At 39.0% G+C, this 25,267-nt stretch overlaps 1 protein-coding gene across 2 annotated transcripts in view; it reads right to left on the bottom strand.

The window, feature by feature from the left end:
• Positions 1-24,617, bottom strand: part of LOC139458294 (chitin synthase chs-2-like) — an 82,210-nt gene extending 57,593 nt beyond the window's left edge. The window contains exon 1 of one of the 2 annotated variants that reach the window (XM_071239713.1): positions 24,434-24,617. The gene's annotated coding sequence lies outside the window, so the exon portion shown is untranslated. Of the gene's footprint in view, positions 1-4,589; positions 4,626-24,433 lie in introns of those variants that run through there. The other variant, XM_071239789.1, reaches the window with a different exon arrangement.
• Positions 24,618-25,267: the final 650 nt, after the last annotated feature.

Raw genomic sequence — 25,267 nt, 5'->3', positions numbered from 1 at the left:
ATGGTGCCATTCCATAGCTTGACGTTTTGACTTTTTTGCTTGTAGTGGGAGATCCAGGTGCCATCACTCTGGCATGTCAGTTCTTTTTTCTTAAGATTAGAATTTAGAAACTTTGGCACCCAACGAGCAGATATCTTATCCATATGTAAATGTTCATGAATAATAGTTTCAATGGATCCATGGCTTAGACATGTGTCTTTCGCAAGTTCAGCAATGGTAATACATCTATCTGACAGTATAAGGTTTTCTATCTTCTTGATTGAATCTTCACTGATGGAAGTTGAGGGACGTTCAGACCTAGGGTCATCATCAAGGCTTGTTCACCCTGCCTCAAACGTTCCTAACGTTTAACAGTGGAATAGCTTGAGCACTTATCCCAGTACACTTCGACCATGCGGTCATGAATTTCTTGGGGAGTACTTTTCTCAAAAACCCAAAACTTGATGACTTCTCGGTACACGATCTTTTCCATTTCCACGTCCATTTGGACCCCTATCACGTTCAACTGGTTGTCACTTATATACAAAAGGCCTCAACAGACCAAATACACTTGCAATGAACTACTCAAACAACGTACTACATTGACTTGTTCACTTTGTTTATACCCATAGTTGAAAGTTAGTCAGGCTTAGAATTTTTTGACCATTGTGCGAATGATGAAAGGGAACTGTTTGTAACAGAGAACTGTATGTGATCGTCAAAGTTGATTATACGATAAGTAAAACATAAAGAGAAATTAACCTGTCAATATTTGGTTGTTTTATAAAACATTCATAGTTTATTGAATTGCTTACTTACATTAGCAGAGGGGCAAATCAAACTTTACCTCTGGGTTTGATTTTCAATTAAAAGGTTCGCGATATTTTATCCAAAACATGAACTGCATTAGCGCTTAGTCAGCACGAAAAACGTTTTATATGTTTCGAAATGTATCAGAATATCAACTTCCCGCCCCGTGACTTTTACATTTAAAAAAACCCCTAACCTTTTCAGTTATATATATTTTAGTTTTTAGTCGTTTTATGTCATGCATTATATGATCCGATACAAAATGTGTCTGAAAAGGTAACATCGATATTTTTCTTGATCATTTTATGTCATAGTTCTTTCATTCTGCCTAAATACGAATTTTCAGACTAAAATTCGAAGAAAACTTTGGCTTTTCTTATTACATAATCTGTTACACTTCTTCATAGCTTGACATGATGACATTTGGTACCTCACTCTTGAAAATACCAACTTTGTCAGGTCTCACGATGACATTAACGTGCTATGTGACCAAATGAGTACCTGAACCTCCATATTAATCCCGTAATCGTCATATATGGCTGAAATATTGTTAAATACTCTACATCACGTTTGTATACTTGTTATACGAATTTACAGTTTTAACTTACAAGACACGATAAAAATTCGTCGTTTCTAATAGATGCAATTGATGCAGAGTAAAACAACATTCACTCAACCACGCCCACTGGATCAAATCGGAACATATACAATTATATGCCCAGGGGTGAGTGAATGAAGTTAAATGCCGGATTTACCAGGACATGATTCTTACTCTCATCACGGCGTGCCGGAGACAAGTCTAAGTTTATATAGGTTTACTACTTTGGTGAAACTCACGAGCACGTACTACAACAACAAAAAACAACAAAACCATTTCCATATTCAAAAGAAATATCAGCTCAAAACAGAGTCGATTGTACATTTTCAACTATATTATGAGCATGTGTTAATGAATATGTATCAGATAGTGATGATACCAGGTGTTCGTGGAAAGGTGAGCGTATCCTGCCCCACAGGTGGCACCCGTCACAAACACACGAAATGACAAATCACGGAAACATATGGTACAAGTCAAAATAGGGAATTGCGTGGAACATGTTTTTTCTTGCTGATGCGTCAAATTTGGAAATGACCTCCACATGTCTACCATAAATCTTTTTGAAAGCTTTACTGAGGTCTTGAATATTGTAACCTTGATCAAACAGCTTCTGAGCAAAAGTCATATGACGTTCTTGGAAATTTTAATAGAAGGTTGGTTGGTTGGTTTGTTGTTTAACGCAGCACTCAGCAATATTCCAGCTATATGACGGCGGTCTGTAAATAATCGAGTCTGGACCAGACAATCCAGTGACCAATATCATGAGCATCGATCCACGCAATTGGGATCGATGACATGCATCAACTAAGTCAGCGAGCCTGACCACCCGATCCCGTTAGTCGCCTCTTACGACAAGCATAGTCGCCTTTTACGTAATAGAAGGTTAGAGCATGCTCGATTGTACCTGTAAAGTTGTGAAATGTAATTTCCAAAAGATGGAGCTACAGGAGTATTCTCGAAATAAAGGGAAAGTTGAAGTCATCCCTCCTGTCATATTTCATAATCAGGGGAAATCTGGGATTCGAACTCACAGTGAAGTGATTCTGGTTCGTCCAAGGCATGTACCACTCGCATCCCTGAGTGTCGTGAATGACGTGTGATTTGGGTACATTGGTCCTCCTGTATCCAGGCGCCAGAGTGTATCAGTATACCGCTTTATGTGAATGGCATAGTGGTACCAGAAATGGCATTACAGCATAAGGACTCGTTCAACCAGTTCATGTTAATTTCACCATTGGCGCCAAAATGGGCGTGGTATTCGAAAGAATGTGTTTGAATTCAAATACTAACACTTTCTCACAGAGCATTTGCAAAAATATAAATATAACTATATCAACATTATTTTGTATTTACGGGTGAAAATAAAACGAACGTATGTGTATTGTTTACGGTGCTTGTGTCTGCTTATAATATACTGTGTAATGGTGATTGAGTAGGACAAACAATACCCCTACACTGTTGCAAACTGCCGGACAAGAGACGGTAAAGAAAGGAAACAGTCGCCGGAACACAGCACACGTGCGTCCAATATCATCTATGATACCCGTATCAAATACATCACCATCGAATAGCCATTTCTTTGTTAAGGAAGACAATTTATGGATGTCAATTTCTTTGAAAAACACAACCTTTCGGAGTATATGCTTACTCCTTCATCAGGTGCGTGAGTGAGTATGGTTTTACGCCGCTTTTGGCAATATTCCAGCAATTCCATTCCAATAGTCCCGGCGGGGGACACCAGAAATGGGCTTCACACATTGTACCCATGTCGGGAATCGAACAAGGGTCTTCAGCGTGACGAGCGAACGCTTTAACCACTAGGCTACCCGACCGCCCCTACATCAGGTGAAACATCTGATGAAGGAGGAAGCATTTACTTCGAAACATTGTGTTCCTCATAATAAAGAAGTTGACATCCATAAATTCTCTTCTTTATGTGTATCACTTCTAAATGCCTTTCAAATACTCATATCTTTGTTTATTTTCAGCCACCTTCAAACATGTATTTTATTTTGCCCGCCAGTTTTGGTTATTACACACCATGATCACAGACATTTTATCCAGTTAAAATAAATTTCATGATAAAACTAAATGTAGTCTGGTTTAAAAGACCATAGAAGTCTATAGGTGCTTGAGACTGAGTACACTGGATTTCTTCCAGGTACATAGATATGACAGGTCTCGATATCTATATGGCATATGATCATTGAACGAGTAGATGTCATATCCCCGCTGCGGGTCGACAGTGACCCCTCAGGTAACATAAGCCAATGTATATTTGAAATAAGAAAGCCCTGTCACTTGTCTGCTGGAAGGAGAGACTTTTGTAAATAGCACGGGATGTCGCTATAGGTATATCCGTGTATAATGTGTTGTTTGTGTAAAACAAATCCATTTTACAAAGACGATGAATCTGTGCTCTTGTATGAGATGAGATTATTTCAATATATGGACTCCCATACTAACTGATAAAACTCCCATTTTCTAAATAAACAGTTTACACTTTATTATGGCATTTTCAAACATCTTATCACGGTTACCAACACATAAAACCAGATTTTTTTATGATTGTATCACAAACGTGAGCATTAAAGTTTTAATGTACATGTAAGTAGACTGGTCGTATGTAACATGCGACACACAAACGGATGCCCCAATATGACTACCTGGTGATACCTTTGATCGTGGCATACTTTGCACAACGAGCGACATGGTCACGTCTCTGCCCCTAACACACATTTAAGACAGCTTAAATACAAATCAATAATCACTGTAATTATGCTTATACCTTTGTTTTTACTAATGGTATACTGGTTCTGCAGACCTACAATGTATGTAGGAGGGCATCAGTTGTTGTTTATCGTTCATGATCAAAGAGGTGTTTCTCGTCGCTGCGGAAAGAGTAGGATAGAAGTAATTGTTTGTATATTTATATCATACCCACATTGGTTTCATAGATGCATCTAGTGACGTCAGTTTTAATATAATCATAATTACCTGGAGTATGACAACATATGTACTAGTATATGGTTACATATATAATAAATAATATAATACATACATTATTGCTTCTGTATGACTCACATATTCCTCGTAACTCAATATTAGTATTAAGCTATTTTTTATTTTTTTCTGAGTTAAACATGTCACGAAGCAAGATGACAAACATGAAGAACATTAATCAAATTAAGTAATAACTTACCTGTTTTGTTTCCTCTCTGTTCACTGAGTGTTCACTTTTTTTCAATCGAAGCGAAAGTCCAAGCGCATTGTGATATCGACACAGCTCAAACTTCGGCTCAAAGACCAGTGACGTGTATACAGCTGTCACTCACCCTGCAATAGGTATCCCAGCGCATGAGATTGGAGTAGAGGACGAGGAGAAGACTTTATACTACTACCAACAGTCACAGCGGTGATGGGCCCACGGGTCCCAAATACATATCGAGTTACTCATTTGATCAGTCGAGCCTCAAAGATGATGGCCCATTTCAGCTAAAGTGTAATATGTCTGACATGTAAGACACACCTTGTGTACCTTCTTTACATGACAACATTTACTTGGATATGTTATTATTTAATACATCGATGGGTGGTCTGTTAGGTTAATATTCAGCTTAAGTTTGTTGTTGGCATTATGTGTGCTTTTGTACAACTGATATGGACACGACGCACATGCTGCGACTTCTAGACACTATTAATATGATTGAAAAATCAAAACATTGAAATCGAGTCGCATTTTTGGCTAGGGGGCAGCAGTCGCATTAATTTGGAGACGCATTAATATCAAGATTAACGGTAATCGTAATGCAGACATGACAGAAGAGACGTATAAAAGATGTTAAACGTGGTATGAGTGACACGGTGCTGGATGTAATGTCACTCAATGACTTCAACGTGTAGCAGAACGTGGAGTTGGCAGCTCATGAAGTTAATGGCTGCCAGTAGTAGTGAGGGAGTTGTGCTTTTAACAGAATTCCAGCATTATCACTGCATGTCAGCTTAATGTGGGGGGAAAGCCCGAAGTGATGCAGGTCTCAGACGTTTACCACTTTGGTGAAACCCACGAGCACGGGTATGGTGCTGACAAACAAACCTAGAAACATAATCGGGGCGAACCGGGATTCGAACCCACAATCATAGGTTTCTGGCGTGCCCAAGGGACGCAACTCTGCACAGCGAATCGCGGCGCCTTAGACGCATAATGCCACATATAGGTCCAGTATGGTAACGGGGGATGACATCTGCCCCAACCATGCATCAATAATATCAACGTTTGATCTTGACTCTGATCTTGATCTGAAGACACTGTCCATTCCTCTTATGTACTGGATTCTAAAGCCAGGCACCATACCCGTGCTCGTGGGTTTCAGCGAAGTGGTAAACGTCTGAGATCTGCATCACTTCGAGCTTTCCTCCCACATTGAGCTGACACGCCGTGATATAACGTTAACTGGAATACTGTTAAAAGCGGCGTTAAAACCCAACCCACTCACTCAATAAAGCCAGACAAAAATCAAATCGGCTCAGCAAATGAACCACCAAAACCCTGAGATTAACCATAATCCTTACTGCAATCAAGGAAGGACTTCATATTCACAGAAGTTATTTGAGACAAGTGGAAGTAATATTATGTGGATTCGCAGAACCACTATCCCTATAACTTAAGGGTAAACTCTTTCATTGATCCACAGGTTATTAGTTACTAAACGTGGTGACCATAGATATTAGTTAAATCCTCCTATTTGGTGTTTCGGGAGAATTTGTAAAAAAAACAAACCAAATGTCATCTGAAGTTTACAGAGGAAACAATATGTGAAATGCTGGACTTCATTGATAACGTCAATGTGAAATTTATGGAAAAGACATTTAGACAAGAAGAAGGAATCTCAAGGAGGGCAAATTGTGCTCCCCTTCTTGGTGAACTGTTTCTTTGTGCATATGAATCGGAATTTCTCATTGGTTTGGCTAAATCCAAATTTGACACATCAGTGATAAGGATAATGTCCATGGAATTCACTATTTTGATTTGTACCATAATTATGTTCCCGTGGTTGGTTTGGTGAACAGTATGTACACCTGTATCTTGTAACATTCTGAAAAAGGGTCACATGTCGTTATACATGTAACAACTATTTATATTACTCAAGTTCAGGATTATAACACTAGTTCGTTGGGGTGACATGTTTGCAAAAACAATGTTTAAAAACAATGCACAAACTTTATCGAATAACCGGATTATTTTGAAGTTGTACTTACGTTCGTGTTGTAGGAAGGAAGCTGACTATGAAAATATACTTGATTACTACTTAACCTTTTCTAGCTGGTGACGATAGAAAAATCTGGTGACCTAGTAAAATATACTAACTGATTAGTAAAGTCTACTAACATGTTAGTGTCTGAGTGGACAGTGAAAATCAGTTCGTAAACTTAACAAGCTATTTCTGTCAGTGCAAGGTCGTTTCATTCCATTAATTGCAATTATTGACTGCAATAGATTCAAATCTGCTTCTGACAGACTATTCCTTACAATAACTAGACTTTCAACATCTATCCTCAAATACCGGATTTATTCACGATATGACCCTAACAGCTTACCAGAGCCGGCAAAGACTGGGGTAGGCCAGATGAGCTGTGCGCCAATGAAGTTACACCATATGTACTGACAAATCAGTAAAAAGGTTTTGCCTCCGATTCACAGATGGCAGAAAACGTTGTTGGCGACGTAGCGGCGAATGGTATGCCAGGCCTTGACCATGATCGGTATGGGGGCGGTAATGCCATGGGGTGGGGCGGTATCACACATGACAGGATATCTGATTTGGTTATTGTGAATGGAAATTTTTGTCTGGCCAGCGATTTTTTGACGAATTTGTGCGTCCTGTCGTTGTTCTGTTTGCTTATCGGCCCAGGTCGTCACCGATTGTCTCCGACGAGAAGACAGGCCCACAAAGTCCCTGACATGCCCCAAAAGAACACCTGTGGGATGTTCCCGGGTGGAGAGTGTACGTCAGAAGCCCAGCACCCGCCAACGTGATTCGGGCAGAATAGCATGCAATACCAAGGGCAGTCATACGCAGCTTAATTAACAGTATGCCAACAAGGTGTCGTCCCAAACATGTATCGTCAAACATGGTGGACACACCAGATATTAATCTACACGTCAGAAACTATTTCACAGCCACGTATGGTCATTGCACCTTAACTATCATTTAATCAGTTCTCTCAAGTTTTTTCTGTAAGTATATATATATAAAGAGACCAAAATCGTGCCATGTATACTTGTGAAATACAATAGAGCCTTATGTTTAGTACGCACAAAGCAGTACATGGGCCTAATTATGAAACACGAACCCAACTAGTGTCGTTTTAATTAAACTATCAGTGTGAAGCACTGTGATTATACGACACCAACCCCAGAGCATTTTTCGTGAAAAATTACATATGCACATGCATGCTTTGCCATGTAAGGTTATGACTAGAAACGGACTAAGTACAATATAAAGATCTATGTGAGATCAAGTAACAAGCTGGATATATAGTAAACTGTTTAATCCTTTAATTCTCACTCTGTAGGGGGCGCAGTGATCCATTACTAAGTCTCCCATTTTCAACTGATGTGACACAGATATGCTTGATCCTCACGTGCTTGTCTCTCATTGCTCCAAGTTATACGACAGCTGCAGAATGCAAGACAGTATTGCTTAGACGCTACACGAATCTTATTGTGTAACTCATATGGTTTTGTGAAGCATATCGTAGTAAAAAGGCAACCGAATGGACATTAGCTCATCGGTGAAGAGTTTTAACTATAAATCAATTTATCACGAAAAGAGAATCTCATATATTTGCAGAGTGAAGGATAAAGGGGTATTATTCCTAAGTAATGAATATGTTAGACATTCTAGTTTTAGGCACGGATTGCATGATACTGTACCCTTACCTGTTGAAATTTCATTTTGAGATTTTTTTATCGTAACATCTTCCTTTTTTGCCTCTAATCATGTAAGTGTTTTGCGACCTGTGAAGATCCGGGGTAGAATAGGTTTTCGGCAAACCATGCTTGCTGTAACTGGCGACTATGCTTGTCGTAAGAGGCGACTAACGGGATTGGATGGTTAGACTCGCTGACTTGGTTGATGCATGTGGTTTTGTGGTAGAGCGTCCGCCTGGAGAGCGGAAGCTCCGGGGTTCGATCCACGGCCGCGTCATACCAAGAAGACGTTAAAAGATGGTAATTGTTGTTACCCTGTCTGGCGCTCGGCATTAGGGGCTAAAACAAGGATTGGTCGCCTCGGAGTCAGTATACTGTGTCTGAGTGGGGTATTCATGTTTAAACTGAGGTATCTGGTATCTCAGCGAGCTAGCACTATAAATCGGCATCAGTCCGGACTAGTACAATCAGCCACACTCACATGTGCATGCACGTCGCTATATCAGTGCAATAATCTTGGACGCGACGTTAAACCCAATTTCACCTCACCTGATGTCAATCACTGGATTATCTGGTCCAAACTCGATTATTTACAGACCGCCGTCATATAGCTGGAATGTTGCTGAGTGCGGCTTTAAACAACAAACAAACACACAAACAAACAGAAAAGGGTTATACCGTGCGACTACACGCTGCAGAGGAGAAATAGCTGTATTTGCCATGGTATGGCCATAGGTGCTCACGGAAATGTGTTTGTGAATATGTTTTACTATTTTATGTGTTTGCATTCTCTATCCTGAGGTTCCTAAATATTTGAAATATTTCGGTCGCCAACTTACTCAGCACATCTTCAAAATGAGGTTACAAAACCCCCCATTAAATTTGAGGAAACACAAGAACACTTCAACACCTTGTTAACTGAACATAGTAAGTTATATTTTGTTGGGTTTGACGCCGCATTGAGCATTATTTCAGTTATATCATGGTGTATCAACTTATTGTGAGAGGAAAGCCCGATTTGGTTGTTGTAACAATGCTTTAGACACACGTGACGTCGCTAATGGTTATTTGCATATTCCTATATGCAAGGGGTCGGCGTATGGGTCATTATTTTCATCTCTTGATCAAGGCTTAAACAGCCAAGGTCACCTGACGTGGATGAAGTCATAAACATAAACAATAGTAATCAGTGACATAGTTGTACTGTTTGTTCAAGATGGCAGACAGTCAATGTACAATATGCAATGTACAATGGGGATCAACAATTGGGATTAGCATCTTATAAATAACGACAGTTAAGTGAGTGAAGATATATACATGTCATGAGTAAGGTTTTACTCCGCTTTTAGAAATATTGCAACAATATCACGGCGGGGGACACAAGAAATGGGCTTCACACGTTGTACCCATTTCGGGAATCGAACCCGGGTCTGCGGCACTAGGCTACCGCCTCTATACTTTTCTTCCTGAAAAAGGTTGTCCCGAATCGGTCCCTATGACATATATTTAACGCCTCAATCAGCAATATTCCAACTGTATGATGACGGTCTGAAAATGTTCGAGTCTTGGCCAGACAATCCAGTGATTGACATCAAGATCATCAATCTACGCAATTGGGATCGATGACATGCATCAACAAATCACCCGATCCCGTAAGACGCCTCTTACAACAAGCATGGGTTGCTGAAGACCAATTCCTACCCGGATCTTCACGGGTGGACCAGCGAATACAAACACGGTTCATGGACACACACCTGCACAGCATATCGTGGCGCCTCACACGACGCCCTTCTACGTTACTGAAAATAAAGAGAGGGTGAAGCTAAACTTTGATTACAGGCTGACGGTTTAAATACATTTCACTATACAGTAGTGAGTGAGTATGGTTTTACGCCACTTGTGGCAATATTTCAGCAATATCGCGGCGGGAGACCCCATAAATGGGCTTCACACATTGTACCCATGTGGGGAATCGAACCCGGGTCGTCGGCGTGACGAGCGAACGCTTTTAACCACTAGGCTATCCCACCGCCCCTCACTATACAGTAAACTACGGTTATAGCGAACACAAAGGGACCACTGATTTTAGTTCGTAATAGCCGTAGTTCGTCATAAGCATATATACAGAATACAGACAATAAACGGCCGGGACTGAAATTAAGTTTGTTATATCGATCAGTTCGTAATAAGCGTGTTCGTTATAAACATAGTTTACAATAAACTGTGCATATTACAGAGAATAATGTGAATGTGATTTATTTAGAAAACAATCTTCAGGGGCACTATCGGATTTCTGTCTTCAGCACAAGTTAACGTCAGTAAACTTTAAAACTTTGTTTTTATTTAGGTGCTTTAAAAATCAGTACACAACACGTCGCAATTCGCTGTGTCGTGTTGCGTTTCGTGTCGTGGCACGCCAGAAACCTATGATTGTGGGTTCGAATCCCGGTTCGCCCCGATTATGTTTCTAGGTTTGTCAGCACCATACCCGTGCTCGTGGGTTTCACCGAAGTTGTAAACGTCTGAGACCTGCATCACTTCGGGTTTTCCTCCTACATTAAGTTGACACGCCTTGATATAACTCAGTCTGGAATACTGTTAAAAGCGTCGTTAAACACAACTCACTCACCCAATACACGACAGACGTGCTTACTGTTACTTTCTCACTGTATACTGCCTGAGAATTGAAGTTTATACACATCCATAAAGCGTATTTATTATCAAATACAGTTTTTCTTCTGAATTAATGTATTCACACTACTCTTAAACGTACACCAAGTGGTTAAAGCGTTCGCTCGTCACGCCAGAGACCCGTGTTCCCAAAATAGGAACACTGTCTGAACCCCATGTCAGGTGTCCCCAGCTGTGATATTGCTGGAATAGTGCTGAAGGCGGCGTATTCACTCACGCACTTGAAGCGCTAAACGTGTTAAGTCGTTATGTTATGAAAATAAATGACACTATTTGAGTAGATAACGTACGAAGAAAGAATAGTATTCTTACTCGAATAACGTGCAAGTGCTTTGCGACCCTATTTGTCGATTTTTTCGAAAGTACATGTGTCTGTGATAAAAGGATTAGGAGGTATTACACTATCACCTTTAGCCCTAAAGGACCACCACGTCAGCTCATGTTTCTGAAGTTTGAGCACACGGCCCGCTTGATCCGGTGTCGGCGTGTGGAGTGTGGTTTAAACAATAGCTGCTCAGTCCCCGTCGGCGTCACGGCGAGCTATTAGTCAATACTGTATGCACCTTACCTGAAACCTTCTCTTTAATAAATTGAGGTTTAATGCATGCACTTGTTTCCGTTATTGCGATTGCTTGTTGTGTAACGCCGCACCCTGCTGTGCGACGTCGGTCTGTAAATAGTTGAGACTGGACCAGACAATCCAATGATTGGTATAATCGGAATTGGAATTGGAATTGGAATTGGAATCACCCCGTCGTTCATTCCGACCATCCGATTCATTATTAAGCCTTTCACGATCGGGTAGGTTGCTGGGGATCAGTTTTGACCCGGAATTATCTGGTGTATTACTATATAAGAGAAATCGGATGTTTTGCGCGTGTTTATATATAATTGCGTTGGTTATCCCAAGCATGAGTAAGATTCCTTGAAAACAATAGTAAAGTTGTCTTACCATTCGTTTATGATGACACTCATCAACATGTACGAGTAACTGCTTCGGTGCATGCGAACTTATCGGCGTCATTTTGGAGCGGACAAATCCAGGCAGTAGAGTGAGTGAGTGAGTAAGGTTTTAAGCCACTTTTAGCGCTATTCCAGCAATATCACGGCGGGGGACACCAGAAATGGGCTTCACACATTGTACCCATGTCGGGAATCGAACCCGGGTCTTCGGCGTGACGAGCGAACGCTTTAACCACTAGGCAACCCCACCGCCCCCACACTCGTTTTTAGTGCAATTAATACTCGGTTTTATTGCATTGGTATTAAGTGAACGTTTTCAGGTTTCGCAAGGGGCGGTCGGGTAGCCTAGTGGTTAAAGCGTTGGCTCGCCACGACTTTATCGTTTCTGCTCCTAAATAACTCCGCCAATAAGTCGCATCCGCCGAAGCAGTTTCATGTTGATGTGTGTGATGACTGCATCTTGAACTGAGCATCACCACATTTGAGTATAATCATTTTGGACGAAACGTTACAACTTCGTGAGTACTACAACTAAATTGTAATATGTTTTCATAAATGACCTGAGAATCATGAGATGTGTTATCGGCCACGTCTTCAACGACATCCCCCAGCCCCATGATTTACTCCACTGTAATGTCACACCAACATGCAGAACAGCCAAGGTATTACACATTTCCCTCTTCAATTCTCCACATAACTATAATCCAGCAGAGTCGGGCTGGGCTAGACTTACATCTAGTCTCTGATATGAGCATATTTTAAAGAAAAACGGTTGTTAAATTATAATTATGAAATCTAATACAAAGGAGCCCAGAGACTTTCTTCATTTTCATACTGCAGTAATCTAGGCTTGCCAAACATTATGCATGGGCTGTATTGGATATATTTGTTTCAGGGTCTGCATGACAGACTAGGGTTGGGCGTACAACATTGTTCATTCAAAAAGTTTAACTCTGTAAGGAATCGCATCATAAAATAACAATGAAACAAATGGATTAACTTAATCGTACATTTATCTTACCGACATTTACAATTATTATTACCGACATGTGACAATATTTACAATATATATCTATGTAATTAACATCTGTTTGATGATTTATAATAAGCTTCATTCATTAATTCAAACGCCCTTTCAGTCTGAAGTATTTATTGTGATTTGAAACCTCTGATTGACCAATCAGAATTTAGTAATTTCCAAAAGTTAGATGGTTTAGCGTATTTCATGAATTCAAACATAATTATAATATGGAAGCTTGGGATACACTTCTAGAACCATGGATTGTGAATTACCTACACTTCACTATTTGTAATCCGATATCAAACAACTATTCCATAAAGATATTCGACTCATTATGAACTGTGCATCTACTGTTCTAACGCCAACCTCCGCTGTCAAATACTTCACCATTAACCTAAGTTAACCTAAGTTGTGGCAATATTTCAGCAATATCGCGGCCGGAGACACCAGAAAGGGCTTCACAGATTGTACCCATTTGGGAAATCAAGCCCTCGGCTTGACGATCGGGCACTTAAACCACTCGGCTTAAACCACAAGCTAAGACACTCAATGGTGCTTAAAAGTACCTGACAATAAATAGCTGGGTGTGAGTTTTGCAATATGTAATAAATTCGTAAGCAATTTGTTTGTGCATATTTTTGTATGATGACTGATATCACAACCTCTAAGTATGAATTATGAATTCATGATTGGAAGTGTTCGCGCAAGATTGCATTTATCCACTTCTTTTGAAGCATGCCGCCCATATCAAGTGCACGAACATTATACACGCTGGTCACACTCGTCTACGCATAACGCAACGATGGTTTTGTACTGTCTAACACTATACTACAGCATGTACATTCTACAGCATCTCTTCTTAAACATCATCCCATAGGCTGGATTGATAATGTGTTATTTTTTGTTTCGATAAAGGCCCAATTAATTTCGAATAACGAAATAAATACGGCCGCGCAAAAATTCACTTATGACGTAATTATAAAGATTTCTGCAAGTCATTTCAGATAACAAACGTTCACAAGTTAATTTATTGCTCCGTCGAAGTGTGACTGTTATATAGATAATTGAAAGAGATAAGGGAAGACATTGTTTTGTTTATTTAGGTTCGTTACTATTTCCAGACCACAATACAACAGGCCAAAAACATGAATATACATGACTATACAGTTAGTAGTCACTGATGTCGCGCTGACAAAACTGAGCTGGAGAATAATATTTGATAGGGTTTATATTACCTTGAAAACATTTGATTTAACAAGCAGGCATTTGAAGATGCATACATCGACAAAACGTGTTTAGAAAATACTCTATTGTTCCATAAAGCAATTCATGTTACACCTAAGCACAAAAGATTACAAATATGTAACAAGGGCATTAAAAAGAAAACAAACATAAAAACAGAATTCGAATGACAACAAACAGATCATTAACAATAACAGAATAAAGCGGAATTAAACATTAATTAAAAAAGAAAAGTGTTATACTTAGTGTAATGACAGACGCTTTAGACAAGATGGATTTAACAATGGAACGAGGTTTATTCGTACTGTAGGCCTTTCCTATGTATAGTTTACGTAAATGATATAACTGACTAGCTTCAACACTTTACTAGATTATTCGTCGATGATACATATATAGGAACTTTATCTACTGACATGTCTCTAATCGAAGAATAACTTAATCAATGTTGCCCTCTCTGAATGAGTGAGCAAGCAGATGGTTTGTATATGTTAATCCCTTTCAAACAAAATATCAGCTTTTTCGTCTCAACAGGTACGGGGCTACCCGACATTTTTCTTATGGAAACATAGACATTGAAAGTGTAGAAACCCATAAACACTTAGTGTCACTTTATATCAAGATACAAAATGGACTGCACATATTTCAATTACTGCTTACTTAAATATATATATAATACACTAAACTACGGTTATAACGAACTCAAAGGGACTACTTATTTTAGTTCGTTATAACCGTAGTTCGTTAGTTCGCATCAAATTATAACCTACGAAACATACATAACATAACTATTCCTGTTGCCAGAAAAACTATCTTTCAAAAGTCATATATAGATTCATTAAAATAATGGAATTCACAAAATGAAAGTGTTAAAACTAGTACTTCTACAGCTGAATTTATAACAAGAAGTTATCCAAATGTTCACTAGATTTTCCGGTCCTGCACCATGACCGATATATATATTTATTTTATTAAAAAAATAATCTAGAAATGCATACAAATGCAAGTCTAGCCAGCTCAAGCCAGCTCTATTCCACAGTCTCTGAAATCAGCATAGGGATTTTTTTTATATTTTTAGAGTCAAGAAGGATATTGTGTAATATAAGATTTCAGAGAGTAAATGTTAGTCTATAGATTTGCATACTTTTTCAGTTATGGAAAACGTGCAGTTGATATTATACACACAAGAATTAGATATAGCTGTAGCAATCTGAAAGATGATTTTTTAAGAGTTAATTTGTCGGACACTATTTCTTGCTCATGCGGTTCATCATGCGAACATGCTTTTCACTATTTCCTCTAATGTAATAAAAGTATACTTTAATATGACACCCTATTTTGAGCAACATTATGATCATAGGTGATGAAGCTAATTTCGCAACAATTCCATGTGGTAACAAAAATCTATCTGAACTGTTTTAATATAGCCATATATTTAGAGCAGAAACTAAAAGATGTTAATATTTAATTTATGTAATAAAACATGTATATCACAAGCTACTTCAACGGGACTTCCGTGTTGCATGTATTCAATACATGATGTTTACAATACAAATTGTCTTAGTTGTGTTTCCTCTGTATTAACTTTGGTATCCATCTTGATTTTGAAGTGAGACAATAATATTTAATGAAAATATCCCAGTTCAGTAATTAAGCTCTCCAGCTGACGCACATTACTTAAAACAAAATGTGCCTCTTTCACATCGTTCGACAACTACTTTCATAAAAAACGCCAAAAAAAAGTACCATATGAATACTATTTCTGCACTGTACATATATCCTGCACACTAACTATACATACATACATACATACATACATACATACATACATACATACATACATACATACATACATACATACATACATACACGGGTGGCCCAGTCGTCTAAGGCGCCGCGATTAGATGTGCAGAGTTGCGTCCCTTGGACACGCCAGAAACCTATGATTGTGGGTTCGAATCCCGGTTCGCCCCGATTATGTTTCTAGGTTTGTCAGCACCATACCCGTGCTCGTGGGTTTCACCGAAGTGGTAAACGTCTGAGACCTGCATCACTTCGGGCTTTCCTCCCACATTAAGGTGACACGCTGTGATGTAACTGGAATACTGTTAAAAGCGGCGTTAAACCCAACTCACTCACATACATACATACATACATACATACATACATACATACATACATACATACATACATACAATGATAATTTCATATGGTGGATAATCAGCCGAGTACCCGCCGAAAATGGAATTCATCGGGTGTTAAAGGCAAAATAGAGGTGAAAGGCAAAATAGAGGTGAAACTTATATGAATGAATCACAGAAAATACAGGTGTTCACGAAAACATGGTAGCACCGGCCACTCACACAATTTGCATAAAATATAAGTGTTTCTTTGTTGCCTGACGAGCACAGCAGTACTTAAGCTTCTGCCCTAGAAACCTAATGAAGAAACCGTAAATTGATGGGCAAGACTGTACATGTTATTAGTGAGTGAGTTGGGTTTAACGCGGCTTTTAACAGTATTCCAGTTATATCATAGCGTGTTAGCTTAATGAGGGAGGAAAGCCCGAAGTGATGCAGGTCTCAGACGTTTACCAATTCGCTGAAACCCACGAGCAAGGGTATGGTGCTGACAAACCCAGAAACATAATCGGAGCGAACCGGGATTCGAACTCACAATCATGGCGTGCCCAAGGGACGCAACTCTGCTAAGCGAATCGCCTTAGACGACTGGGGCACCCGTGCCACCCGTGCCACATGTTATTAGAAAGACAAGCGACAAAACCAGTGTTCGCTTGCTTGTTATGCGAATTGTGCTACCTGTAGGGAAGGGCATGCGTTCCCTTTTAACGAACACCTGGTGTCATCGCTGATGTTCAGTAATCCTACATATAATTTCACTCTATTTTGCCTTACGCCAAGTGGAATCTGTTTCATCAGATAATGGAGTTTTTCTCTGCCGTTGATGTTTTATATATTTGACGTTAGCAGTTTAATGATAAACTGTTTCATAATATGACGGATTGTATGCCAATCTGATTAACTGGGTAATGAAGATCTGGTAAATGCTGAAATGACGTCACCTAGCAGGAACTATTTCGCATAAAATCCATACCCCGATACGACACCTCTACGTTGTACACCTATACGCTATTGTAAGTTTGGAGAGGATTTCTCGATGTGTGAGTGTTTACGTAAACAAACATGGCTCCAAATCATTTAGCAGACTGTACAAACTGGGGCCGTTCACGGAGGCAATGTATTCCTGAACTGTTTCATGATAGTATGTTGCGAATTAAAGTATTCCGTAAACCTCAATTAGTTTAAGTGCCGCCGTCATATAGTTGGAATATTGCTGAGCGCGGCGAAAACAACAAACAAACAAACACACAAACAAACAAACAACAACATAATAAGTGTGATTATCCTCGTGTGTTTTTGTACCTATATTGGCAGTGAGATTTAAAGTGAGAGAAAGTGTAGAAAAAAATTGTGAATTTATTTTTCATACTTGTTATAGTACACTTAATCCTGTTACATATAGAGATTGTGGTAGACTTCCACTTTGTGTTTAATATTATGTGAATTGTATAAAATTCTTGGTCCGAAGAATGTTTATATATGTCCAATGATAAAGTGAGTGAGTGAGTATTGTTTTACGCCGCTTTTAGCAATATTCAAGCAATATCGAGGCGGGGGACACCAGAAATGGGCTTCACACATGGTCCCCTATTCAATGATAGATATAGTCACCAGAGTTACATAATCTTAAAAAGTACAAATGATTTAGGCCGTCCGAAATGGACCACTCATCTTAGAAATCTTCTATGCCAATATGGATTTGGTAATATTTGGTAATATTTGGTAATATTTGGTCCTAGCAAGAAATAGGAAATAATAATATGTTTGTTTAGTCATTTCGGTAAAGTATTGTAGATTCTGCAAAACAAGATTAGCATGCCTTAATGTCTGACCGTAAATCTCTTGAATTCTACTCTTTATGTAACTTGATATTTGAATGTGAACTATATTTGACAAATATTAGCTCTGTATGTTATAAAAAGCTTAGTTAAGTTTTATATCATATATGAATTCTATTGGTATACAATACAGAATTATAATTATGATCCTGATGTCATGTGTAAAACCTGTTTTAGTTTAAACATATTTTATTCTCATGAAAAGGATTGTGCACAAGTTATCACAACTTAGAACGCCCTCTCCCATAGATTTACATGTATGCTTATTAACAGTTAATAAAACAAATGACAGAAAGGAAAGGAAAGAGATAGAGAAACGTATGTACATTCACACTGCTCACTCAAACCTTTTTGTTTTCTTTATATATGTATGTACATTCCTAAAAATGCTTTCGTTCAGATGATTAGGTAAACTAGCATCAGGTCAATATTTACATCACAAGTATCTTTCACAATTAACAATAGTGAGTGTATCAATTCGTTTCTAGCTGATTTAAATAAAGGACATTCATTGAAATAATTATATGAATTTTCACATGGGCTGCCATATCGGCATTTTGGATCCTCGTTTAAACCTTTTCTGAATAAGTCATTTTTAATTCACTGTCATCATATCTTAGTTTTGTATGCATTATGTTAATTTTCCTTAAACCATATGAGAAATATGATGGAACTGTAGGACTATCTGTTCTTAAACTGGATTTAAATCGAGGGAATGTTTCAATATACCTTTGCTGAATAGGTAATGTATTCCACAATTTGATCGCAGATGGTATAAACGAAGATTCAGATAACTTAGTACGTAATAGAGGCATAGTTATATTGTGAGCGCTTCTAAGGTTGTATGTTACGTTTGTCCCGACAGAGTGAGGTACAAGATCTTTAAGGTATGAAGGTGTCATATTGTTATACATTTTTTAGAATAAACACAATTTGCGTTAACTTTTCTCCTGCGCTCTGATAGGGGCTCCCAGGAAGTTTCGAAATATAAATTTTGGACGGAAATATAGGTTGGTAAACCAGGTACAATCCTTGCTGCTTCCAGTTGGAGTTTTTCTAATCTGTCACTCTGCTCCTTGGTACAACCGTCCCAAACTTCACATGCATATTCAAAATGTGGTCTAATAAACATTACATAAATCTTATTCAACACACTACGACAGAGCATATACTTAAGCTTTCTCATTGAATGAATCATCTTTGATGCCGTTTTAATAACAATGTTTGAATCAATGTGACATGACCACTTGCCCGATGACGACAATATAACACCCAGGTGTCTGTAAAACCTGTTTTGTGAAAGAAGATGCAAGTTATGTAATATTTTATTACCCGTGATATCTTCATATTCACAAAACAGCTCAAATTGTCAAAATGTTTGTACAAAGTTCTTTGTATCAACGGAGTTAATAAGATGTACTTATTGGTTATAAATCTATGTAATGTACTATGGGCCAAAAGGCCTGGAATTCTGAATAAATGGAATCGGAATCGGAATCTATATAAGGAATAAAATATATAATATTTTCGCCAAAAGCTCGAATAATACAATTTTGATTAAATTTTCATATAAATGATGATTACCAAACGGAAACACACACTATTTATCTAAATATCACGGTAGTTTAGTAAACATTTGTAAGTTTAGCTTATGAGATATGCTTCGTCGTTCATTGAAATCTCCATGTTGTTCGCCCAATGACCCTCCCTTGTACATACAGTGATATTCAAATCAAATGTCGTCCAACTCCTGGCTTTGTAGCGAAACCTGCTCAACTGCCATGATCATGATAACGTTTGTTTGTTTTGTTTGAAACAATATTTGATTCGCAATAGTGACACGGGTTTAAACACCACTCCATAATATTTCAACATCCAGTTACACTATGCACACTGGAAAGAAAGAATTATTCAGAGGCAGAATAAAATATTTAGGCGTATGCAAGTTATGACGGGGTATTATATCTTTTTGTGTTGAATAGCTCTGAATATACGTTGATGTTTAGTCATTGATGGATCCGCATTGCCATACAAAACTAATTTTAAATCTATTCGCCTTGACAATCATCCTTGGTTTGTCAGTACAATTCTCACCCTCGCGCCTTTCAGAGGTAAAAAAACCAAACTAACATGGGGCTCTCCCTCCAGGCTTTATCTGACGCGTCAACAAAAAACTGAAACATAATATGTCAGATGGTAGCACGGTTTGGAAGCATGTTATGTTATAGGCCAGGGCTGCCAGACGGAGACTATGACATTAAACGTAACTATTGGGTCGGAAAGCAACGACTTGACATTTAGCCGACCTCACTGTCTACAACACTGGGTTTCTCTCAAGGATAATCCAATTTGTAATGCATTTTTCTCACTAGGTGCCATCAATATGGCTTGTAAGGCACATGCATCATGTTAAGGATATATGCACATGAATTACTATGCGTAGAAGCCAGGCATGTAAACGTATTCGTCTGAGAGCAAATAGTTGACAATGTGATGAGCGTGTCTTACACTAGGAGGCTAGACCTTATGAACGTATTCCTTGTTTAAAGTAGCAGTTATCTTCAGCAAGTTGAGTTTGTAAGTTGGGGAAGGATGGTCCCAGTCATGTAGAAATGCGTCGACATTACAGTTCGGCGGTTCCAGAAACCTGTGGTCGCAGGTTTGAATCCAGATTCGCTTCGATTACGTTTCTAGTCTTATCACTCACATCGGTCTTTCCTTCCACATAAAGTTGACTCACGCTGATATTATAGAAATACTGTTCAGCGAAGCGTTAAACCAAACTGACTGACTGTCTAAGTAGTTCACATACAAGCATTTCGGGTGTGTCACTGCGTTTACACACTTGCCTGAGCACGGCTATACTTATTGATTGTAATACAGATATTAAAAGTCTCGGTAGGAACAGTAGCAACAACGATTATAAAGAAGAGTGTATATACTAAACTAAATTTAAAAAGGGTAGTGTGGTGCACTTTTTCAATTTTATGACATGTGTATTCAGTATTCAACAAGACATCAAAACCAAACGTTTGGCGTTGAATAGGGTAGCTCTGTACAACATTGAGTTATGAGCGATTTCAGGGGGTGGATGGTGAGGGGATGAATCTAGGTATAGCTTTAGCTTTAGAGAGACCCATCCTTCCAAGCGACTACCGTGAGGAGCGGTTGTATGCATAAGAAGGAACGCTGCTACGCATGCATGATTTATACATGTGAATCCTATCAATTTTACTAGGACCCGAATCAACAAAGTTTCGCTCTCAATTATGGGTTCATTGCTGACAAGGTTGTCGTGCGTTGTTCCCTGATCTCGTGTCACTTGAGACGCGCCCTCCCATAGAACGAAAATCTTACCTTGTGAAAATATTATTGGTTAGAAAAACACTGAATTTTCAAATGATCCACAGTGATAGATTTCCATTTTCTGCAATTATATAACGTCTGTCAACTCAGTTAATGCGAATTCTTCCGCCCATGTTGTGATGGGAGGTTACTGGATTCGCGTGGTTTCGTAGACAGTCCAATGACGTCCGGGACTTAAACACTAACGGTACCCGCATTCGTCACGACTCGTCCCTTTCTGTAACCTGCTAGAAGACTAGTCCCGCTATCGATAAATGTTATGTGCGAAAATACGACAAACCAGTAAGAATGCGCGCATGACTCCAAGTACTTCAGTCATAGAATGCCTCAGGAAAACATTTTGATTTGACATATGTCTTCCATCTAAAAATATACTCCAAATACAGTTTGATATGTTCAATCATACTCAATACTGTCAGTCCAGATGTGTTCCTGTGTGTCATGATAGCATCTGGAATATATATGATATATGGGGGAAATATACATGAATCATTATGCACCGAGTTGACAATTCTTTTAACAGAACCAAGTCGCAAAAGTGGCCAAGAGAGGGACACGAGTCGCTTTTCCCCGGAAACACACGAGTTGGTCAGGAATGCGGTCCCCGGTTAGGCAAATGGATTGTGGTCACGTGTCATCGCTAACAAGCAAACGAACTATTTTGTGACAAGAAGAATTTTAGAGTAATTGAAATGGGGTAAGCGGACCTGTCGTATAGATAGTAACGGGTCATTTCAAGCATGATCAGTAACAGGAAACCTGTGTTGGAGATCTTTGTGCCCTTTCTGCGTCTTACATCCCTGAGCTATTCGATTGTCGATTGTACGATTCCGACAGTGTCATGAACATGTGTTAAGGAATGACCTTCAAATAGTGATTATACCAGGTGTTCGCGAAAGGCGAGCGTAGTCTGTCCCACTGGTGGTATCCGTCACAAACACATGCAAAGGCAAGTCACTTATTCACCTGAACAAACACAGGAACATATGGTACAAGTCAAAATAGGAATTACCTCGGAAATAAATGTTGTCACATCTGCGTCAAATGTGGTATGTCCTCCACTCGTCTACCCCCCCCCCCCCCCAAAAAAAATAAATAAATAAAAAAATAAAAAATAAAAATTAAATTAAATTAAATTAAATTAAATTAAATTAAATTAAATTAAATTAAATTAAATTAAATAATAAAGTTCTACTGAGGCCTTGAATGTTGTAACCTTGAACAAACAATTTATTTTAGCAAGAGTCGTATGAGGCTCTTTGAAATTTTGGTGGAAAGAGCATGCTCGATTTTATAGATCAAAAGCTGTGAAATGTAGACACCAAGGCTGACGTTGCTGGAATATTGCTCGACATAAAGGGAAAGTTGACTATGGGAAAGTAGAAGCCGTTCCTCTTGTCACACAAAAGGCAAAGTAGCGGGGAACATTAAATAAGAATCAGTGAAGGTTAACCATTTCATGCCCTACCGGTAGCCACTCACACAATTTGCATGAAAAAGTAACACAGCAATAATCCTGTCATGCGACGGCGGTCTGCAAACAAACTACACAATCAAGTGATGGGCCAGAATGTCAAGTGATACGATAGCGAATCTACTGCTTTTGTTGAAAGTAAAAATGTTAATGCTTTTGGTGAATTGTTTTGGGTTAATTTTGAATAACGTCTGATGTGTACAACTGCAATGATCCCGCCGCTTATAAATAGAGAAAAACATTTAACAAATGTGCAGCAAAGCGGGTGCAGTTTTAATGTCTCGGTCCACACACTAGGCCCAGAGCACTATTTGTGTGTCATAAAAGTTGAGAGATTTCCATAAGATGAAAGAGAGCTTTGTATAAACGTTTATTGAAATGACTGAGAGGGGGGGGCGTATGTGTCCCAACAAATCGACTCCAAATATACGTTTCAATGTTAAAAATTAAAGGATTTATTTGACATGAGATGAAAGAGAACTTTGTGTTATTAACAAGATGTCTTCTCCTTACCACTGCAGAAAACTCAGAGGGGAGTACAACGCCAACACAGGCTGGCTGAGAGCCGAGTCTCGATATTAACTGAAACGGTTATGTTGATTTTTGGGACCGTCAAACATCATGGATTGATCGAGACACTTTCATCAGACCAGAGAATGAAGGATTAGACTTCGGAGAACGGCGGATAAAATTAGATTGTGGTCTGAAGTCACAAATAAAATCCCCGAAAGCTGCAGGACGCTTAATTAAACTGACATTGATGTGAACTGCAATATTGTAATTATAAAGACATGAAAACGTTTACGAGTCTCTCAGTGCTTGTAATGTTACATTCAATGTAAAACAAAGGCAATTCCCAAATAATGATCAGCGGGTTTTGTTTGTGATATACATTTTAAAACATGAAGCATCAGTTAGTGTCACCTGGTCGTAAACCTAACCTTGTCACGGTCTAGTGGCCACACAGCTTCCCCGCCTTATTTCCGATACCGCTCGGCAAAAAGTCCGGCGGTCGTCGTCGTACTTTGTCATTGCATTCTGTGTCAGAGAATTAGTGACCCGACTGTGTCATTCTCTTGTGATTTAATGGCACACTATCACCATGTATTGACCTGATGTATGATATCGCCTTTATGTTTGCTGCCCTATTCATATGTTGAAAATCCTTTTGTCACCTTAATTTTGCACTGTAGCGAAATTTCCATGTGGTTACATATATTTTCATGGTATTTAGCATCATTTTTGCCTCCTCAAGTCTTCGCTCCTGGTGACTCAGCACAGGTGATAGCAGTATTGCGAATGTGCACATCTGCGATCCAGACATGGATGACACAGAATTGTCTGAAGCTCAACCCTGATAAGACCGAGGTCATACTCACTGGGAATAGCCGATCTGTTGCATCAATATCCGAATCACATTCTTGACTGTTGATGGAGTTGATATCCCCTTTTCTTTGACTGTCAAAGACCTCGGAGTCATCATTGACCAAAACCTGACCATGGATTGTCAAGTAAACAATATCTGCAAAAGTTGGTACTTCCACATTCGAAATATCAGTCAGATAAGACCCATGTTGACATCGATGCGGCACATCAGCTCATGAGATCACTTATCCTATCCAGGTTGGACTATGCTAACAGTCTGCTTATTAATATCAAACAGGATCTATGTAGCAAATTGCAACGTGTGCACTCCTTTATTAAGATCATTACACTGGCTTCCAATAAGATCTAGGATTGAATACAAAGTCGTGTGCATTGCATACCAGTGCTACTATAGTACAGCACCTTCCTATCTGAGTGAACTTCTTACCCTACACCAGCCAGCACGTGATCTCAGATCAGCACATAAACTCCAGTTTAATGTCCCTATGGTCTCACTCAAAGCATTCGGCAACAGAACTTTTGCTCACTCTGCATCTGTGCTCTGGAATTCCCTTCCAGTGGAAATTAGGCAATCTCCAACTCTGGACACTTTCAAGACAAAACTAAAGACTTATCTCTTTAGATGTGTCTATGACCCTGTGTGAGGCGCTATGAGCGACTACGTAGACGGAAATGGCGCTGAAGAAATGGACTTTATTATTATTATTAAGTGATAATTGGTCGCACTCGACCTAATTGGCTGTCTATGCATCTTGTCTGTATCTTGTCAAAGCCTTATTTTAGCTACTCTCAACATATTACTAAAGTACAGTTGCTTACCTATTACT

This window comes from Haliotis cracherodii, unplaced genomic scaffold (assembly GCF_022045235.1).
Source record: "Haliotis cracherodii isolate W230 unplaced genomic scaffold, xgHalCrac1.p SCAF_1, whole genome shotgun sequence".
In the NCBI taxonomy this organism is placed as follows: domain Eukaryota; kingdom Metazoa; phylum Mollusca; class Gastropoda; order Lepetellida; family Haliotidae; genus Haliotis; species Haliotis cracherodii.
This window is presented reverse-complemented; position numbering and strand designations above follow the sequence as displayed.